We start from the raw sequence: 18,994 nt of genomic DNA on the forward strand, positions 1-18,994 counted from the left end.
AATAGCGATGCATAAACCCCTGGGGACACGACCTACCTCGACATAGTTGGTAAGGGATGTCACCTCCCACCATTTATTCAGTTCTCTTTTGGCCAGTTTTTCAAGTAAGTTAAGGTTCTGTTTTAAATTCAGATTTCCACTGTCACGTCCTCAGTTGCGATCGCTGCACACTCCATGAAGGGACGACCTTACGGCGCTTCTTGGACGAGAGCCGCGCTCCATCTCTGCGAGATGCGTGAGATATGGAGGGGCTCTCTTGCGCACCACACTTCCCGGCATCCTTGGCCGCACGCATGCGCAGGAGGCAACGCTGCGCGGATCCGCCCGGCTACGTAAGCCGAGGAAGCAGAAGGAATGGCGCAGATTATTTCGCTTCGTGCTGCCGAAGGCGGAGGACGTTCCAACGGCCTCGCTGATTCCAAGTTGGCTTTGGTGGGGGTAAGGGTGTCAGTGACACCGCCAAGAGTCATACCTTTGTACTTTCAAGCAACCCGGCGTTGTGACTCACGCCGCTATTGCTGCTCTTTAACTATTTGCCATAGCGGACCTGAGTGACACCGCCAAGAGTCAATACTTGCTCATTATCGTTTTACAGCCCTGTTAGATAACAGCGCCGGATAGAATCCATAGCTGTCTAATCTTAGGGTGTTCAGGATACATCGCCTGGAGTTGTGTATTTTGGGGGTTACAAGTTCCTCAACGCTGTACCTCACGTATGGCATGTAAAGCGCTTTGGTGTAACCTAGACATTACCAATATGAACCAGTACCAGGTGGTATAGCACCATTCTACGATATCCAGCAACTTGTTTACCGGACATCAGTTCTCCATCTTAATTGTTTTTTTTCGCTGTGTATTGTTTCGTCTTAGCAAGGGATGTAAGAGAGGTGCTGAGCATATTGTGTAATTCCTTCTTCCCTTGTGAGGCCCACAGTCGCACTGGTTATGGTGGGTAAGGAGCGCATGTCCTGGTATTATTATGTGGTAAAGACATAGAGAAAGATTATTGTTGATAATGTTTATGTATTCACAGTTCTCTGCTGTGTATCACGTACAGGTGGTACGAACAATCAGACAAGCATCCCATTTATCTTAGAGGGCCAGATTCTGATACAATCGTCCTTCTAGTTATAGATGCAATCCTTGAGTTCTTTTTTCTTTACAGGAATATATGTAGATATATATGTATCGTTGTGTACTTCCTGGAAGGAGTGAGCTAACTTATTGAGGTGCAGTCTGTTAAGTGTGTCTTAATCATCGTTTCTCTCCACAGATCTCCCTCCCCGCTGTTCCCTTCCTTTCCTTCCCCCGATTGACCCCCTCTAATGTCCGTGCTTTTATAGCATATCGGAAATTGACGTTGTCAATAGGTGGACCCCAATTGAGCAACGAACCGATCCTGAGAGGCCTCCGAGGGACCGTGACAGAATATTCTACCTACTTAAATATACCTCTCTCGGTCGGTTCGTTGTTACGATGGCCGCCTTGGAAAACGTCCTAGTCACCTTAGGGGCACTTCAGCAGGAGATAGCCGACTCCAGGGCAGATATAGCGGCATCTAGGGCCGAAACTGCAGCCTTGCAAGACACAGTCAATAGATTACAAAGAAACCCATTTGACGCACAGGCAGGGAGAACGTTGGGTGGGAGTACCTTCCAGTTTGGAACATCCTCTGTTCCCTCCCCATTTACAGTGGAAATGCCTACGCCCATCCCTTTGGCCGCCCCGAGCGGTTTTATGGGGAGGCATCCAAGGTACATTCATTAGGTTAATAACAGATTTCACCACTATAAGTGCCTCACTTAGGAAAAGTTTGTATAAACACTGGCATATTTTGAAATTGGATCAAACGTTAGCAGATTGTCTAAGTGAACAACCACAAATCACTTATCGAAGAGGTAAAAGCCTTGGTTCTTTATTGAGCCCTAGTTATCCTATGGATAGACAATCGGAGTCCTGGCTAACACAATTCTCTAAGGGTTTCTATAAGTGTGGTCACTGCGGAATGTGCAGATGTGCCAAGGATAAAACGCGTGACTTTCAGGCTAATGACAGTAGAATATTCACTATAACTATGAATATTACTTGCAGCACTAAGTATGTTGTATATATTATCGAGTGTAAATGTGCCAAGATCTATGTGGGAAGTACCATTAGAGCATTGAAAGAACGTGTTGCTGAACATTTATGTGCTATTAAAAATAATGATCTTCGATATCCAATAGCTGAACATGTATACAATTGCAAGGCACAGGGTCCCAACAAAACGTTTGTATTTTTTGGTATTGAACATGTGAAACTGGACCCACGGGGTGGGAATAGAGAATTGAAATTACGCAGGACAGAGGCAAAATGGATTATGCGTCTGAGGGCCATAGAGGACAGTCTTAATTTTGACCAGGAACTACAATACTTCTTGGGGGATTAAGTGTTGAATCAATAAATTCAGTATTTCTGGTGGCCTTTGAACTATAAACCAAATTTCCGATCTCTGGCTGATACTCTCAATTTGTAGGATGATGTCGGTACTATAGTGTCATTGGGCGTGGCCCTATTTTGGTATCTTATGTACTTGTATTGATTTTATCATTTATATGATGATAAACATTTTTTATTAATTTTTTTTTTATTGTTTTGTAAGTGGTGTGGAAATATGGATTTTTATGATCAGTTATGTCCCCTATCTTGGACCCCAACGGTTTCATGTATAAATCACAAGTACATGTATGTTTCCTCCAGTTCCAGTTATGAAGACGCAAACACATGTGCGGCCACCGTCAACATGTCCTCTTTCAGATCAGCCATGAATGGGCCGGATATTCTATTCCTAAGTATGAAAGGCCACCGGCTTTATATGGTTCATTTATCCCATTTCACAGTCCAGGCGAATAGGCCCTGATTCTGCCATTAAGCCTTTTCCTGCCTTCTGCCTCTGAAAGCTCCAGTCTGAGCTCGCATCTGTACCCATGAACTTTGTCCTACTCCCTGCGCGGCTAACGGTGCCTGACTCGATCTGTCTGCTTGCCAAAAACTGTATTTCACCTTCAAGATTATCTGCTCTGCTCCGCTCCTCACCCAATGCATTCCTGTCTAGTAGTTTAAGTAAACATTCTTCCAGCTACCGAGCAAAAGGCCCGGCTTCTCTGTCTTTATGCAAGTAATTCATAGCCCTGTTACCATGGAATATTCCTACCCCCTCGCATCTAGTGTAGACACTTAGACGCTTGTACACGCACTAACAGTCAGTATAGTCAGTATAGAATAAGATTCTATCCTAAGAGACCTCTCTTTTTGGATAACATAGTTCTTTAAACATAGGATGTTAGATATGATTTGGGATTAGGTTGACATAACCCCAGACTTCTGTCTCCACATGTAGAGCTAAATGTCAAGTCCCCTTCACCCCCTAGTTGCACGTCAATCACACGTCATGCTGCTGCGCGCGCATCTCTGCCAAGTATTTCTGCTGACATTGCGAAATTCTTTCATGGAACCACCCTATTGTGACATCATACCTGATGACGTTCTTTAAGTTACGCCCAGTTACACCCATTTTAGTTACGCATGTATGTTCTTATCTTTGTTATCAACTGTTACGCCTCCTGCATCTGTTTCACTGTAATGCCTATTGTATAAAAATGATTACTTGTCAATAAAGTTAGTCCTTCACTTCCTGAACCTTCGTGGTGATGGAATATGGAGTCCATCAATTCGAATTGATTTTGGAATAAAGCCCGTTCCGAACCTCTAATACCACGGATTCTGCCTCTTATTTTACTGAGCTATTATTATAGATTTTCCGCATCAAATTAAGTTCCGGTAATTAAATTATTTACCACATATATGGCGCCCGAACAGGGACACTTTCTCATCTCACGCGCCGGAGGTGCGTTGCAGGCCCGGTCTCCTGCCACAGCTGGACGGACAATAACGCGTACCCACAGGATTTCCTGTATCTCCCTCCTGCCGAACGGGGGTAACTGAGGCTGCGATCAACACCCAGACGAGGCGGTGAGAAGTGCGAAGTATCCCAACCAGAGCCTAGCTGAGAGAGCAAGATCCGAGGTATACAGAGGCCCACCAGTTCCGAGGTTCCGAAGTTTCGAGTCGAGTCCAGTCCGGTCCGAGTCCAGTTCAGTTCAGTTCCGAGGCCTTCCGTTCCGAGCTACCCGGTGAGTACCATTGCCGGGGAGGCGTTCCGACGTGCACATAGTTTGTGCCGGTCAAGACGGGTTTGGGTACACAAATCTGGTCTGCACTGTTTTAGCAGTGTATCTGTACTGTTTAGCAGTATATCAAGTATGTCTAGTATATAATCCAGAATTACCTAGTTAGTGCCGAGTATTATGCTTAGTGACTAGTTCCCTAAATGGCCATCATTGTTGTTCATTAAATATTAAATGTTAAAAATGTTTTAAATACGTTCTGCATATTGTGGTGTGAATGACTGTTCATTATTGTGTCTCGTTGTATTAAAGGTGTTCAAAATTAGGTATCAGATCAGTTCTCAATATGCCGCTCTTTTCGAAATTAAGACAGATCAAAACTAGAAAAGGGGTACTCGAAGAAGCTGTTCCCATTCCTCCTAGGGACACTCCAGGGTACTTCATGTATCATAAACAATGCCTAGACGCCATATTATTTCTTGATTTATGGGTAGATTACACCAAGGAATTACCAGAAAGTCAGAGGTGGCCCGCAGCTGGGACCTGGGATGCAGATTGCATCGTGAAAGTAGAGGAAGAATTATGGAAAAAGAAAGCTAGACAGTCAGAGAAAGATGCCATTGAATTATGGCGTAAAGAATCATATAGACGTACAGAAAAAGCACTCAGACAGGAAGAGAAAAGTAAGGAGAATTCAAATAAAGTTCGAGAAAATCTATTAATTGAAGAAGGTACTCGAGTAAAATCAGAACAAATAGACAGACAAAGAAATGCCCTTATGAATGGTATGTATCCTCTTCTGGCCGAAGGATTACCTAAGGCTACTCCGGAGATACCAAAAGACTTGCCACCCCCATTGTTCCCGATAAAAGTACATCCCAAAGGGCATCCCAGAACCGCAGAAGATGTTTTTCTTTCCTCTTATTTAGACGACGCAGCTCCCGAGTATGCTAATGCTGCGCCACATAGACCGCCTGCCGAGGGGGTTCAACGCCAAGACCCTCCTCCGTCTGTACCTCCGCAACAACAAACTCCGACACAAGTTCCGGCAAGCACATCTGTTTCTACAGCTGTACCCACACCTATGGTTGCTATATCACGTTCAACGAATCCTTTCACATCCAGCACCCCAGGTGGTGCTACGGGAGGTACAGAAAACATTTTTTCCACGCCACCCAGAGTAAATAAACTTTCCTTTCAAGAATTATCCCACCAACGTACGCCCAAACTGGTAACTCCCGACACGCTTAAGGAACTTCTAATAGATTGTAGATATGACCCGGTGCCCGGAAAAGGGGACGAAATGCTGCTGGCATCATTACGTATCCGACGAGCTGCAATATATTTAGGGAGGCTACCAGGAATGACTACACATTTAGAAAATATATATCACTTTGTCCAGTCAGGACGAGATTCTGAAAGTATTAATAGAGCCTTGGAGTACCAGAAAGTGGAGATACAGGGGGAACTGTTACGTTTCCTCATAAATTGTGTGATCAGAAATCAAGACCGACCAGGGGTAAATCCGGAAGAAATGCAAATTCTTACCACATGGAGTCGGAATATATCAGAGGGGAGACATGATAAACGATCATGTATAGTAGCTATGTGCCGCAAGATCCGCAAAGAAGTAGAACGAATACACGAAGAAAGATTAGCAGTAGACGAGCCTGAACAAACCGAGGAGGAGGAAGAATTAGAACTGCCCAAAGGACAGTTAGAAACAATGGCCTATGTAGGTAGAGGAAGATCTTGCAATAATACTAGATGCTTTACTGATCCGATACGTCCGATACGTCCAGATAATAACAGAAATTTCCAAACCCCTATAATAAATATAAGGTCCCCCGAGCATTCGTTCCAAGCTGCTGACAAATTACTCCGAGAACGAAGGGGTTATCATATACTCGATTCTATGGACGAACAAGAATTAGCCAGGTCAGCCGTTCACTGGGTTGACAGTCCCGGAAAATATAGTGATGATACACTAGCACACACGTTTTTGAACCTCACCCCAGATGAACAGCGTTTAGCTGGTATCTATATGGTTCAACAACTCCTTATATTATATAAAAGCCAACACTCCGATCCTGGTCCATTACCTAATATCTTGACTGAATTACTCACAAATAAATGGAGAGGTTCAGGTACTGAGCTAATTAGAGAAATACTAGAATCCAGAAAGCAGTACATTCTTTTTGTATGTCCCGAGCATGTCTCACTGCCCATAAAAGAAAGAACGACGTATTATATGGATAGACAGAATCCCTTACGCGAAGTACATCCGATAAAAGGTGATGACAATCAGTTTAAACGTGTGTTTGTATACACACCCATATCTAAAATAGAACTATTAGAAATGAAGAAAGTGGTACCCAGTCATGACAAAGACCCAGCGGGTTTCCACCGTGAAATTAAAGACATGTTGCTCATGGGAGAGTATACCTATCCCGACATTATGAAAATATTGAAGGTATTAATGCCTGCGGGCATTTACGAAAAACTCAAGGAAAAGGATTGGGAGGTGGGAGACCAAAAGATAGATTGGACAGCATTAGAAAACGAAGAAAAAGCTCGAGGTCCAGGTTCAGGGCTTGGGGAAAAGACCAAAACACTACCAGGTTTACTAGTACAGGTACTGCCACGTTTATTAACTACGAAAAAGGAAGACTGGGGTGCAATCTCAGCCTGTAAACAAAAGCACGATGAGGACACTAGTGATTTCTATGCCCGATTCGAAAAATGTTTTGGTATAAATAGTGGAATAAAAGCAAGTAGCGAATCGTATCCACATCTGTTTGTGACAAAATTAGTTGAAAATTCCTTGCCCCAAGTTAAGAATAGAGTATTGAAATTCGAGAGTACCTGGCAAGGTAACACTCCGTCACAAATGTTACAAATGCTACAGTACCATCACAATAGAATTAGAGAGGAACAAGAACATGAACAAAGACGCATGAAAGACACGAAAATGAAAATGCTAGTTTCTCAGACAGTTCCAGCTGACGGTCATAAAAAGGGTATGACACAGTCCAGTGTTCCAGCAGGTCCTGTAAAAGGGACATGCAACTATTGTAAACAGCCACGTCATTATGTACACGATTGTCCAGTTTTAAAACATAATATCGCCATAGGTAATACAAAAGAAAGACCACGGCCACTTAGACAGGATCAGAACCAACAAGGAGCTCCGCAGCATGCACAGTCCATGCCAGCTTCGCAACAATCTATGACAGCTCCACCATCTCAGCCTATTGCTGCCACACAAACAACGACACGACAGATGTACCAGACCGCACAGTATGATTATCCTGATTATCAACGATACTCATGAAACAGCCTAGAGAGGGAAGTTGGCTTACCCCTTATCGAGGTCGCTGTAGATCAAGAAGGACCTTATGTACACAGTGAACTATTAGGCCAAGATAGAAAATTTTTACTTGATACAGGGGCAAGCCGAACAACTATAAAACGTAGTGAAGTTCCAGGGGCACCCCTCTCAGGCTCACAGAATATTTCCCTTGGCTTTTCAGGAAAACCTATCATTAACGAAGTATCACAGCCTCTTCCCCTTACGATTGGTCCCTTGACACGAACTACAGATTTATTGCTTACTAAATCATGTCCAGAAAACCTGTTAGGTATAAAAACATTGAAAGCTCTAGGAGCTATAATATGTTGTTCTCCGGAAGGAGTAAGATTGTTTCTACGTGATTTCAAAGGGCACTATGTGTCCCGAGACATGGATCACCGACTGCAGACTTTACCCACACATTTATGGGCACAAGGCCCTACAGATGTTGGTTGCATGGACATTACACCATATCGAGTCACACTAAAGGCAGGAGTGGTACTACCACGAATGCGACAATACAAGTTACCCCCAGATGCTGTAGTGGCTTTACTGCAAATCATTGACGAGCTTATTACCCAAGGAGTGGTTGTGGAAACCGACTCCAATGTATGTAATTCACCGATAATTCCGATTCTTAAACGAACTGATCCGAAAGCCCCGCCAGTATATCGATTGGTTATTGATCTGCGCGAATTAAATAAATGTATTGTACCACAATACCCCGTAGTCCCAGATATTTCTTCATTACTGACAGCCATTGATTCCGAAGCAACATTCTTTACTGTAATTGATCTCAAGAATGCCTTTTTCAGCGTCCCAATAGATCCGGAAAGCCAATACTTGTTCGGATTTAGTTTAAATGGACGAAGCTTTAAATTCACACGTGCACCTCAAGGATTCACAGAAAGCCCCAGCATCTATAGCCAAGCACTGAAACGAGAACTTGACAGTATACACATGCCAGTCAATACTGCCCTGCTTCAATATGTTGACGATCTGCTGATCACCGCTAGAAGCGAACGTGAATGTGAAAAAGCCTCACTGACGGTTTTACAATTTTTGGCCGAAAAGGGGCACAAGGTGTCCCCTTCTAAGCTGCAATTCTGTGTCCAGCGAGTTGTTTACCTTGGTCACTCGCTGTCCAAGGAGGGAAGGCAGCTTACACCCGATCGCATCCAGTTAATTGCTAACATGCCAATACCCAAGACACAAAAGGAGGTGCGGGCTTTTATAGGCCTCACTTCATATTGTAGGCAGTGGATCCCTCAGTATGCATTTCTAGCAAAACCACTCATTCAGTTGACAACACAGGAGGCAGCCACATCGACTGTCCTCCCTTGGACTCAGGAACATACACAAGCCTTTGAAAGCTTAAAGAAAGCTTTATGCCAAGCACCTGTTTTAGCAACACCATGTTACAATAAACATTTTACACTTTTTGTTACAGAACGCGAAGGTACTGCTTTGTCAGTACTCACACAGGAACAAGCAGGATCACACAAACCATGTGCTTATTTTTCTAGTACATTAGATCCCGTAGCTCAGGCTCTGCCTGCGTGCCTGAAATCAGTGGCAGCGACAGCTTTAGCAATCAGACAAAGCGATGCCATATTGTTAGGACATCAATTGACAGTACAAGTACCACACGCAGTAGAGGTTCTCTTGAACCGAACGCAAACACAACACTTGACTATAGCAAGACTCACTGGTTACGAATTGACATTGTTTCAGCCACACATAGAAATCAGACGTTGTAGTACATTAAATCCTGCCACACTGTTACCAGTAAACGGAACAGACCCATTAGCACATGATTGTATTGAAGTTATTACTATCACGACGAAACCCAGACAGGACTTGACAGACGTCCCATTGTCAGACCCAGACCTGACGTTGTATGTAGATGGTTCATGTATGAGAACAAGTACAGGAGAGCTAGTGGCCGCGTATGCAGTCACAACAGACACTGAAGTCATTGAAACAAATCGTATTAATACCTTATCAGCTCAAGCAGCAGAGCTCATCGCTCTGACACAAGCCTGTATTCAAGCCACAAATAAGAAAGTCAACATATACACAGATTCACGTTATGCATTCGGAGTTGTACATGACTTCGGCGTGCTGTGGCGAGAGAGAGGTTATTTAACTTCTCACGGTGCCCACATTCAGCACGGACCCCTCATTCATGCCTTATTAGATGCAATACATCTACCCGCTGCAATATCAATTATGAAATGTAAAGCTCATACGAAAGTTACTGATATCATTTCCCAAGGCAATGATCTAGCTGACAGAATAGCTAAACAGACTGCTCAAACCCACACATCTGACATGACAAAGACAATAGTTCCGACACCAACACATTGCATGATGGTTAAGGATCCCGCTCTTGACGTAATTGACATACAGACACATGCTACACCAGACGAAATAAAGAAATGGACTGAATTAGGAGGGATCCAAACGGATCAAGGATGGATGACGAAGGAAAAATCTGTATGGTTTCTTCCCGACTCAATGGTCCAAGTTATCATTAATACAATACATAGTCCAGCGCACCTAGGAGAAAAAGCTATGCTAGACAGCATTCAACACATTTGGTTCAACAAACATTTACAAGCAGCAGCTAAACAAAAAGTCCGTACCTGTATGATCTGCTGTCAGTTTAACCCAGGTAAAAGCATTCCCGTAGAACAGGGTGGATTTCAGCCTCCTGAGCACCCTTTTGAAGTCCTCCAGATGGATTATATCCAGATGGAACGATGTCGAGGATTCAAATATGTTCTTGTAGTTGTCTGTGCTCTTTCCCGTTGGACAGAGGCATACCCGGTTTCAGATTACACTGCCCCGACTACTGCCAAACAGTTAGTTCGAGAATTCTTCCCACGGTACGGTTTACCACGTGCTGTCTACTCAGATAACGGCCAGCCGTTCTCATCCGAACTAATGAAACACGTTTCACTTTTGTTAGGCTATCAATGGAGATTTCATTGTGTCCGACACCCCGAGGCAGCAGGTCTCGTGGAACGACATAATCAAACTCTGAAAATTAGATTGTCCAAAATATGTAGAGAGAAAGGTGTCGACTGGGTAGTAGCCTTACCAGTTGCACTCTTTTACATGAGAATGGTAGCGCACTCTCGAACAGGGCTATCCCCTTATGAGGTGATCTTCGGTAGACCACCAAATATGTGGGGGACGCCTATACCACGCAAAATAACTGATGTAGACTGTAATATGCTGACAGATTACCTAGCTTCCTTGATGTCTGCACTACAATCTTGTCGTTCACAGGTAGCTGCAGCCTTTCCCGACAACACCGAGGTGAAACCCCATGACGTAATTCCCGGGGACCTGGTGTTAGTGAGGAACTTTGACCGGAAGTCTCAGCTGGATCCTAGGTGGAAATCGCCTCAACTCGTACTGTTAACCACGAGGACAGCCGTGAAGATCGAAGGTCGAAAAGGCTGGATACATTCAAGTCATATCAAGAAATTTCATGGATTACCATCCGATATAGAGACTAAACCCTGTATTTCCTCAAAGACAGACTCAAAGCTCCCCTTGGTTGAGCAAACGAACTCAGAACTATATAGACTAAAATTGAGGTCCAATAAGTCAGACAATTTGATTGTTTAAGTCCTCTCCAAGGTGAATCGGTTGAATTTGTCTCTGACATGTATCCTCTGGACCGGAATAGAGAAAGAAATAATCAAATCCAGTTGAAAAAACATGCGTACTGTAAATCACTGCGTAGTCATTGCACAGTGACGTTATTAATTCTGTCTTTCTTATGTCTTTTAATAATCGCTGCAAGTATATTATTGCACATATATTATCCTATTTCTAAACATGTTTACAATGTTACTGCTGAACATTCTTTTAGTGAATTTCCCCCGCATGAGTTGTCCTATAGATTTGCGCTGCGCAATAACACTTTTATTAGTATGTTACATCATTCCCATCAGGCTAGCAATGCTACAAATTGTTGGATATGTGGCCGACTCCCTCCCTATCAGAACTATAAGGGAATTCTGCCTCTCTTTCCATATCCGTTCACACACAATGGCTCCTGTGGAGCATGGTTTAGTTTAATCAATTCCCTAGATTCGAATTCCGCAGTTTATCAAGACAACTGGGTATGGGGAAACCTGAACTTAGTCTTGCTTAAAGTCTGTTACCCTAACAAGGAGGGACTTCCCAAAAGAACAGGAACTGATCTAGAAAATGAAGTATATGGATTAGGTAATTTCACGCTTAATCTCATGATCCTGAATGTCGAATCCGAAGCTGCACCAATTTTGCCCGCTATGTCAGTATTTCCAGTTAAAGGTGAATTGTGTATAAGAAAGAATGGCTCCATACACATGGGCCATAGTAAATGCACCACTATAATAGAATTCAGTGATCAAGGCAAATCTACATTTAGAGCTTCTCGCCATTCCTACTTTATATGTGGTCAGACTGCATATATACGTCTGCCTCTAGATTGGGATGGTACCTGCTACATCGGATTCCTTTTGCCACCTGTTTTCCTAGCTCCTCCTGATTATCACAGAAATACTAATTTAGTACACAATAGAGAACGGAGAGATCTCCCAATAGTCGACTACACTGAAACAGCATGGGAAAAATACACAGATTTCAATAAAGGTATCTTTCCCTATATAGGTACAGTCACTAATAGTAAACTGATACGTAGATTAACCAGAACGCTTGAAGCAGTAGTAAACGAAACTATTTCCGCCTTAGGCAATTTAACAGAAGAGCAGTCTGCTATGCGGATTGTTGTGCTTCAAAATCGTCTTGTCCTTGACGTCATTCTGGCCGATAGGGGCGGAGCTTGTAGGGTCATCGGATCAAGTTGTTGCATTTTCATACCAGAAAATTCGCCATCTGTATATAAAGCCATAACTCGCCTTCATAAGATTGTAAGCCAGATACACCAGAATCCAGGCACCTGGACTTGGTCCGGTTGGTTTTGGAGTGTATTATCTACCTTTGGATGGAGGGTCCTATCCTTCCTAGGTATTGGCTTTCTCATACTATTCAGAACAAATAAGAACAAATGATGCTATATGAACAGATCAACGGATTGATGAAGATTGATATCTCTTAAGGGCAAGTAGGGGACAAGGAGGGAATGTGGAAATATGGATTTTTATGATCAGTTATGTCCCCTATCTTGGACCCCAACGGTTTCATGTATAAATCACAAGTACATGTATGTTTCCTCCAGTTCCAGTTATGAAGACGCAAACACATGTGCGGCCACCGTCAACATGTCCTCTTTCAGATCAGCCATGAATGGGCCGGATATTCTATTCCTAAGTATGAAAGGCCACCGGCTTTATATGGTTCATTTATCCCATTTCACAGTCCAGGCGAATAGGCCCTGATTCTGCCATTAAGCCTTTTCCTGCCTTCTGCCTCTGAAAGCTCCAGTCTGAGCTCGCATCTGTACCCATGAACTTTGTCCTACTCCCTGCGCGGCTAACGGTGCCTGACTCGATCTGTCTGCTTGCCAAAAACTGTATTTCACCTTCAAGATTATCTGCTCTGCTCCGCTCCTCACCCAATGCATTCCTGTCAAAGTAGTTTAAGTAAACATTCTTCCAGCTACCGAGCAAAAGGCCCGGCTTCTCTGTCTTTATGCAAGTAATTCATAGCCCTGTTACCATGGAATATTCCTACCCCCTCGCATCTAGTGTAGACACTTAGACGCTTGTACACGCACTAACAGTCAGTATAGTCAGTATAGAATAAGATTCTATCCTAAGAGACCTCTCTTTTTGGATAACATAGTTCTTTAAACATAGGATGTTAGATATGATTTGGGATTAGGTTGACATAACCCCAGACTTCTGTCTCCACATGTAGAGCTAAATGTCAAGTCCCCTTCACCCCCTAGTTGCACGTCAATCACACGTCATGCTGCTGCGCGCGCATCTCTGCCAAGTATTTCTGCTGACATTGCGAAATTCTTTCATGGAACCACCCTATTGTGACATCATACCTGATGACGTTCTTTAAGTTACGCCCAGTTACACCCATTTTAGTTACGCATGTATGTTCTTATCTTTGTTATCAACTGTTACGCCTCCTGCATCTGTTTCACTGTAATGCCTATTGTATAAAAATGATTACTTGTCAATAAAGTTAGTCCTTCACTTCCTGAACCTTCGTGGTGATGGAATATGGAGTCCATCAATTCGAATTGATTTTGGAATAAAGCCCGTTCCGAACCTCTAATACCACGGATTCTGCCTCTTATTTTACTGAGCTATTATTATAGATTTTCCGCATCAAATTAAGTTCCGGTAATTAAATTATTTACCACAGTGGCCTGGAGTGGTTTAAATATAAGTTGGAAGTAATAGACTTCATCTTGAACTTCAGTGGCAATTCGAATAAATTTGATGATTACAAGTAGTGAAAGTTGCTTACACTTTGACATATAACCTCTATTCAAATAAATGTTAGTCAGGATTTCCCATCTTAAGATGGCGCGGATTTTGCCATAACGTGGGACAGTCCTTCTTTTATGTTGTGAGGAAGTTATTTGAAGGAGGAACCAGGAAGTAGTTGACAGCAGCCTGTATTCGGGAGTAGCTGACATAATTGGAGGTACGTGGTACGACTGGTGGTGTTCCAAATATGATTGGAACTTTGGTGGCATGGTGTTTATACTTAGAATGTATCTTTTGGTATTGTAGGTGACGAAACCTCGTGAACTGTATCGGGTCACGTTTACACGACGGTAATGGACGCCGTGATTTATTGAAAGTGGGAAGACTACGGAGGTACGAAAACTGAATAAGTATTGTGTGTATCTTGAATTAAGTTCTTTGGACTATTGAATTTTGAGTTTTATCTCCATGTGAGTTGAGTTAATACGGAGTGGCCACTTTGCCGTACTTTATTATGGTATAACGCAGTACAATGCTATTAGATGTTAATGATTACCGCATTTCACGTATAAACTCTGGGTAGTACTAGCATGCGAAATGCTAGACACTGGTACTGTTGAGATATGTATTTAATGCTGCCACGCTAGTTTCTGATTTATTTAGGTGAGATTGGGGCAGCGGTGGCTAACACAGTTTTATATATTTCCGCATTTTTACAGATTTGACTGAGCAATTTTGAGAGAGTTAGAATATAGCTACGAGAAATGGGGAACACTTAACTTTTTATCCTGTGGACTTACTACTAAGATTTTCAATTACCTGTATTAAGGTAAGAAACATAATGATAATGTGACGTATTTCCTGACCAAATAAGACACCATGACTAAGTCCATTGCCCTGTCTTTAGTAATTCCCTGCTCTGATATTTGCAGATTCAATTTACAGATAGGAGATATTCAGGTACTTTATTGTGTAGAATATCGACTGATAATGACACAATTGGGTTTTATACGTATAATACTCACCTTTGGACTTTTTTTTTTTTTTTCTGTACTGTCACACATTCACTAGATGCAATCGGATTACATACATAATAAGGAGAGTGATGTGATGATCACATGAACAATTTTGTTAATGATTGGTTTAAGATATTATTGTGCTGACTTATTAATATTATATGTTTATTCTAATACTTACTTGTTACATTGTCACCAATGAATTGTCTTGACTAGCCCTTTGCACTGGGTGTAAGTGTTTTGGGTTTTCTCGACTGGTATGTTTACATATTTTATTTAACTTAAAATTTGATTTTCATGTTATTTGTAGCCTTGAAAAAGACGTAGGCTTAATGCTATTATCGACGAAACGCGTTGGCTCAGGCGGCTCAGGCATGGTTCAGACATAAGGCTCAGAGAACCAAAGAATGAGAAGACCTATGAATATTAAAGCAAGAAGAATAAGAAATTCATTCCTCTTATGTGTATTATTGTGTAACAAATTGTTTTTGATTGATCAACGTGTGCTCTGAAAAAACTGTTAACTACAAGTCTTTATGACTCAGGTGTTAATACATTTTTCTTGTAAACCTAAGGCCTTTCCCACAAATCAGGCTCGGGTGGCTTTTATGATCTCGTACCTAACAGGTGACGCGGCTCAATGGGCAGTACCTTATGTGCGTCGCGACGACCCCCTTCTGTACGATTGGGAGGTGTTTCGAAAAGAATTCGAACTTGTGTTCGATCGTAGAGCGGCTTCCTTCAGATAGAGAACTGCTGGAACTTAAACAGGGGAATAAGGACTTGGTGGTGTACATCAATACATTCCAACGTTTGGTAGCAGAAACCCAATGGCCAGAGGAAAAGAGGGCTGCTATATTTTATCAAGGGCTGAGGGACGACATGAAAGGCGTGTTAGCACAGATAGACCCTCAACCCTCCACCTGTATAGATCTTATCAACCTCACCTTACGGTTAGATTATCGCATAGGGGAACGTAGAGGGGACAGAAAGAAAGTAGAGCATCAGCCTATGAGATTTGAGAAAAGTAGGGAGTCAGTAGTAGGGGTGGCCCCGGTATCAGAACCTATGGACATAGGTACCATTCGAGCCCCACTTACCCAAGCGGAGAGAGACCTCTGGCGAAAGACTGGGCTCTGCATGTATTGCGGAAAAAAGGGACATTTCGGTAAAGATTGCTTGGCCAAACCTAGAACCAGCGTAGGGGCCAAACGAGTGTCTGGCTTGTCCTCAGTGGTCTTGCCGGAAAACTGATTCACCCAGGGAAAACAGAAGGGAAGTCCTTGGGTGGGTTGCATATCCCTTCTACCATGAATACCCTAGCATTGTCATCTCATCATTTGTTTGTAACCATCACTCTTAAAACGCTGGGAGGTTGGCAGACCTGTGAAGCCATGGTTGATTCTGGCGCAACGGGGTTATTTATGGACCTAGGGACTGCCAGGCTTTTAGGGATAGAGTTGATTACTAAAGACTCCCCCAAAGAGGTGTTGGCTGTAGATGGGAAAACCTTAAGCACAGGCCCTATTAGGTACCATTCCACTACTATGCCCATGACTTGTGGGGAAGGGCATATTGAACATGTATCTTTCAATATCATCAACGCCCCACAATATGGAGTGATCCTAGGCCTGCCCTGGTTGAGATTACACAACCCAACCATCGATTGGAAGAATAACAAGGTGGAGTTTAAGAGTTCATGGTGCAGAGAACATTGTACTAACACTCGGGGGGATATTGCTTGTAGTCAGGGAAGTCCAAACTCAATAGCCACGGCCGCAGAAACTGATGTAAAGTTACCTGCTTGGTATTCAGAGTATCAAGATGTGTTCTGTGAGAAATCAGCCGATACTCTCCCCCCTCACCGGCATTATGATTGCCGTATAGACTTAGTTCCAGGTGCAGTAATACCTTGTGGAAGATTATATGCACTCACAGAAGCCGAAAATACTCACTTGAGAGAATACCTAGACAAATACTTGGAAAACGGGTTTATACGCCCTTCACGATCCCCGGCAGCCTCTCCTATTTTTTTTATTCCAAAAGCCAACGGCGAAAAGAGAGCCTGCATAGACTTTAGGGCATTAAACTACGTAACAATCAAAAACAGGTATCCTCTGCCCTTGATATCTGTTCTGTTAGAGCAGGTTAAATCGGCCACAATCTACACTCTCCTTGACTTAAAGGGGGCCTACCACTTGGTCCGCGTTCGGGAAGGAAACGAGTGGAAAACCGCCTTTCGGACTTGATATGGCCTTTACGAATATACAGTAATGCCCTTTGGACTGTGCAATGCCCCCGCCGCGTTTCAATACTTCGTTAACGAGGTGCTGCGGGAGTATTTAGACAAGTTCGTGGTAGCATATATCGATGATATTTTGATATATTCCTCCACAGAGGAGGAACATAAGGCTCATGTGGGTTTGGTGTTCAATGCCTTGCGACAGAATAAGCTATATTGTAAACTCAGCAAATGTGAGTTCCACGTGAAAGAAGTGAAGTTCTTGGGAGTGATGCTGACACCCTCAAGACAGGTCATGTCAGAAATAAAGATTAGAGCAGTGAAAGAATGTGCGCAACCTACTAATGTTAAGGAAATCCAATGCTTTCTTGGATTTGCGAATTTTTATCGCAGATTCATTTACCAATTCTCTGCGGTGGTGGCTCCCCTTTCCAAACTGTTACGAAAAAACGAACCATTTCGGTGGACACCAGAAGCAGAGGCCTCCTTTCAATGCTTAAAGGATGCTTTTGTTACAGCCCCGGTGTTGATACATCCAGACCCTGAGAGCCCATACATTGAGGAAGCAGATGCCTCCGATGTTGCGGTAGGAGCCATACTCTCACAACGCCATAAAATGACTGGCCAACTCCATCCAGTGGCCTATATGTCCAGGAAATTAAATTTGGCCGAAACCAGGTATACCATCGCCAAAAAAGAACTCCTAGCCATAAAAGAGGCTTTCAGCGATTGGAGACAACTGTTATTAGGAGCCAAGCATGTGGTAACTGTACATACCGATCATCACAACTTACAGTTTATGAGATCGACGCGGATGTTGTCTCCCAGGCAGTTACGCTGGATGCTATTCTTTTCAGAATTTCACTACCTTGTCACTTACCGACCTGGGGCAGACAATAAAAAAGCGGACGCTCTGTCCCGCAAAGACACCCCTGATGGAACCCAGATGGAACATTTACAGTCAGTCTTGGACCCTCAAAAGGTCATAGGAACGCTGCAAACTGATACCTTTCTACATAAAGTAACCAAAGGGGTGAAGAATCCCTACTGGAGGAAATGGTTGCGGAACCACCCGCAGTGGAAGATAATTAAGGGTCTTCTAATGAAAGGCAAGCAGTTGTTAATACCCAATCCAACCTTAAGGAAAGAGGTCTTCCACTGGTGTCACCACACGCACAGTGCGGGACATAACGGGATTAAGTAAACCCTAGATCGCTTTTTTCGCCAGTTTTGGTGGCCAACAGTGGTGGAAGACACCTCAGCCATAATTCACCGGTGTGAGACGTGTGTGACTGCTAAACCAGAACACGGGAAATCCAAAGGACTGTTACAACCCCTACCGTCACCTTTGGTGCCATGGGAAACCATTTCTATAGATTTTATTAATGGGTTGCCCCTGGATCAAGGATGTACAGCCATCGTGGTAGTGGTGGACAGTCTCACAAAGATGGGACACTTCATAGCCTGTGCTAAAGAACCCACGTCAGAACAATTGGCCAAACTGCTTTTGTTTCATGTGATATGGCTTCATGGCCTTCCTGCAAATATAGTGTCCGACAGGGGCCCCCAATTCACTGCCCGATTTTGGACAGCCTGGTGTAAGGCATTACATATGAAAACATCCAAGAGTACCAGTTTTCACCCTCAGTCTGATGGGCAAACAGAAAGACTGAATCAGACTCTCAAGCAGTACCTACGGTGCTAGGTGGAAAAGAACACAGACGCTTGGGTGGACCTTTTGTGTTTGGCTGAGGTGGCATACAACAGTGCCAAACACCAATCCACCAACTTCACGCTATTTTACA

Source organism: Triturus cristatus, chromosome 7, assembly GCF_964204655.1.
Source record: "Triturus cristatus chromosome 7, aTriCri1.1, whole genome shotgun sequence".
Classification (NCBI taxonomy): Eukaryota; Metazoa; Chordata; class Amphibia; order Caudata; family Salamandridae; genus Triturus; species Triturus cristatus.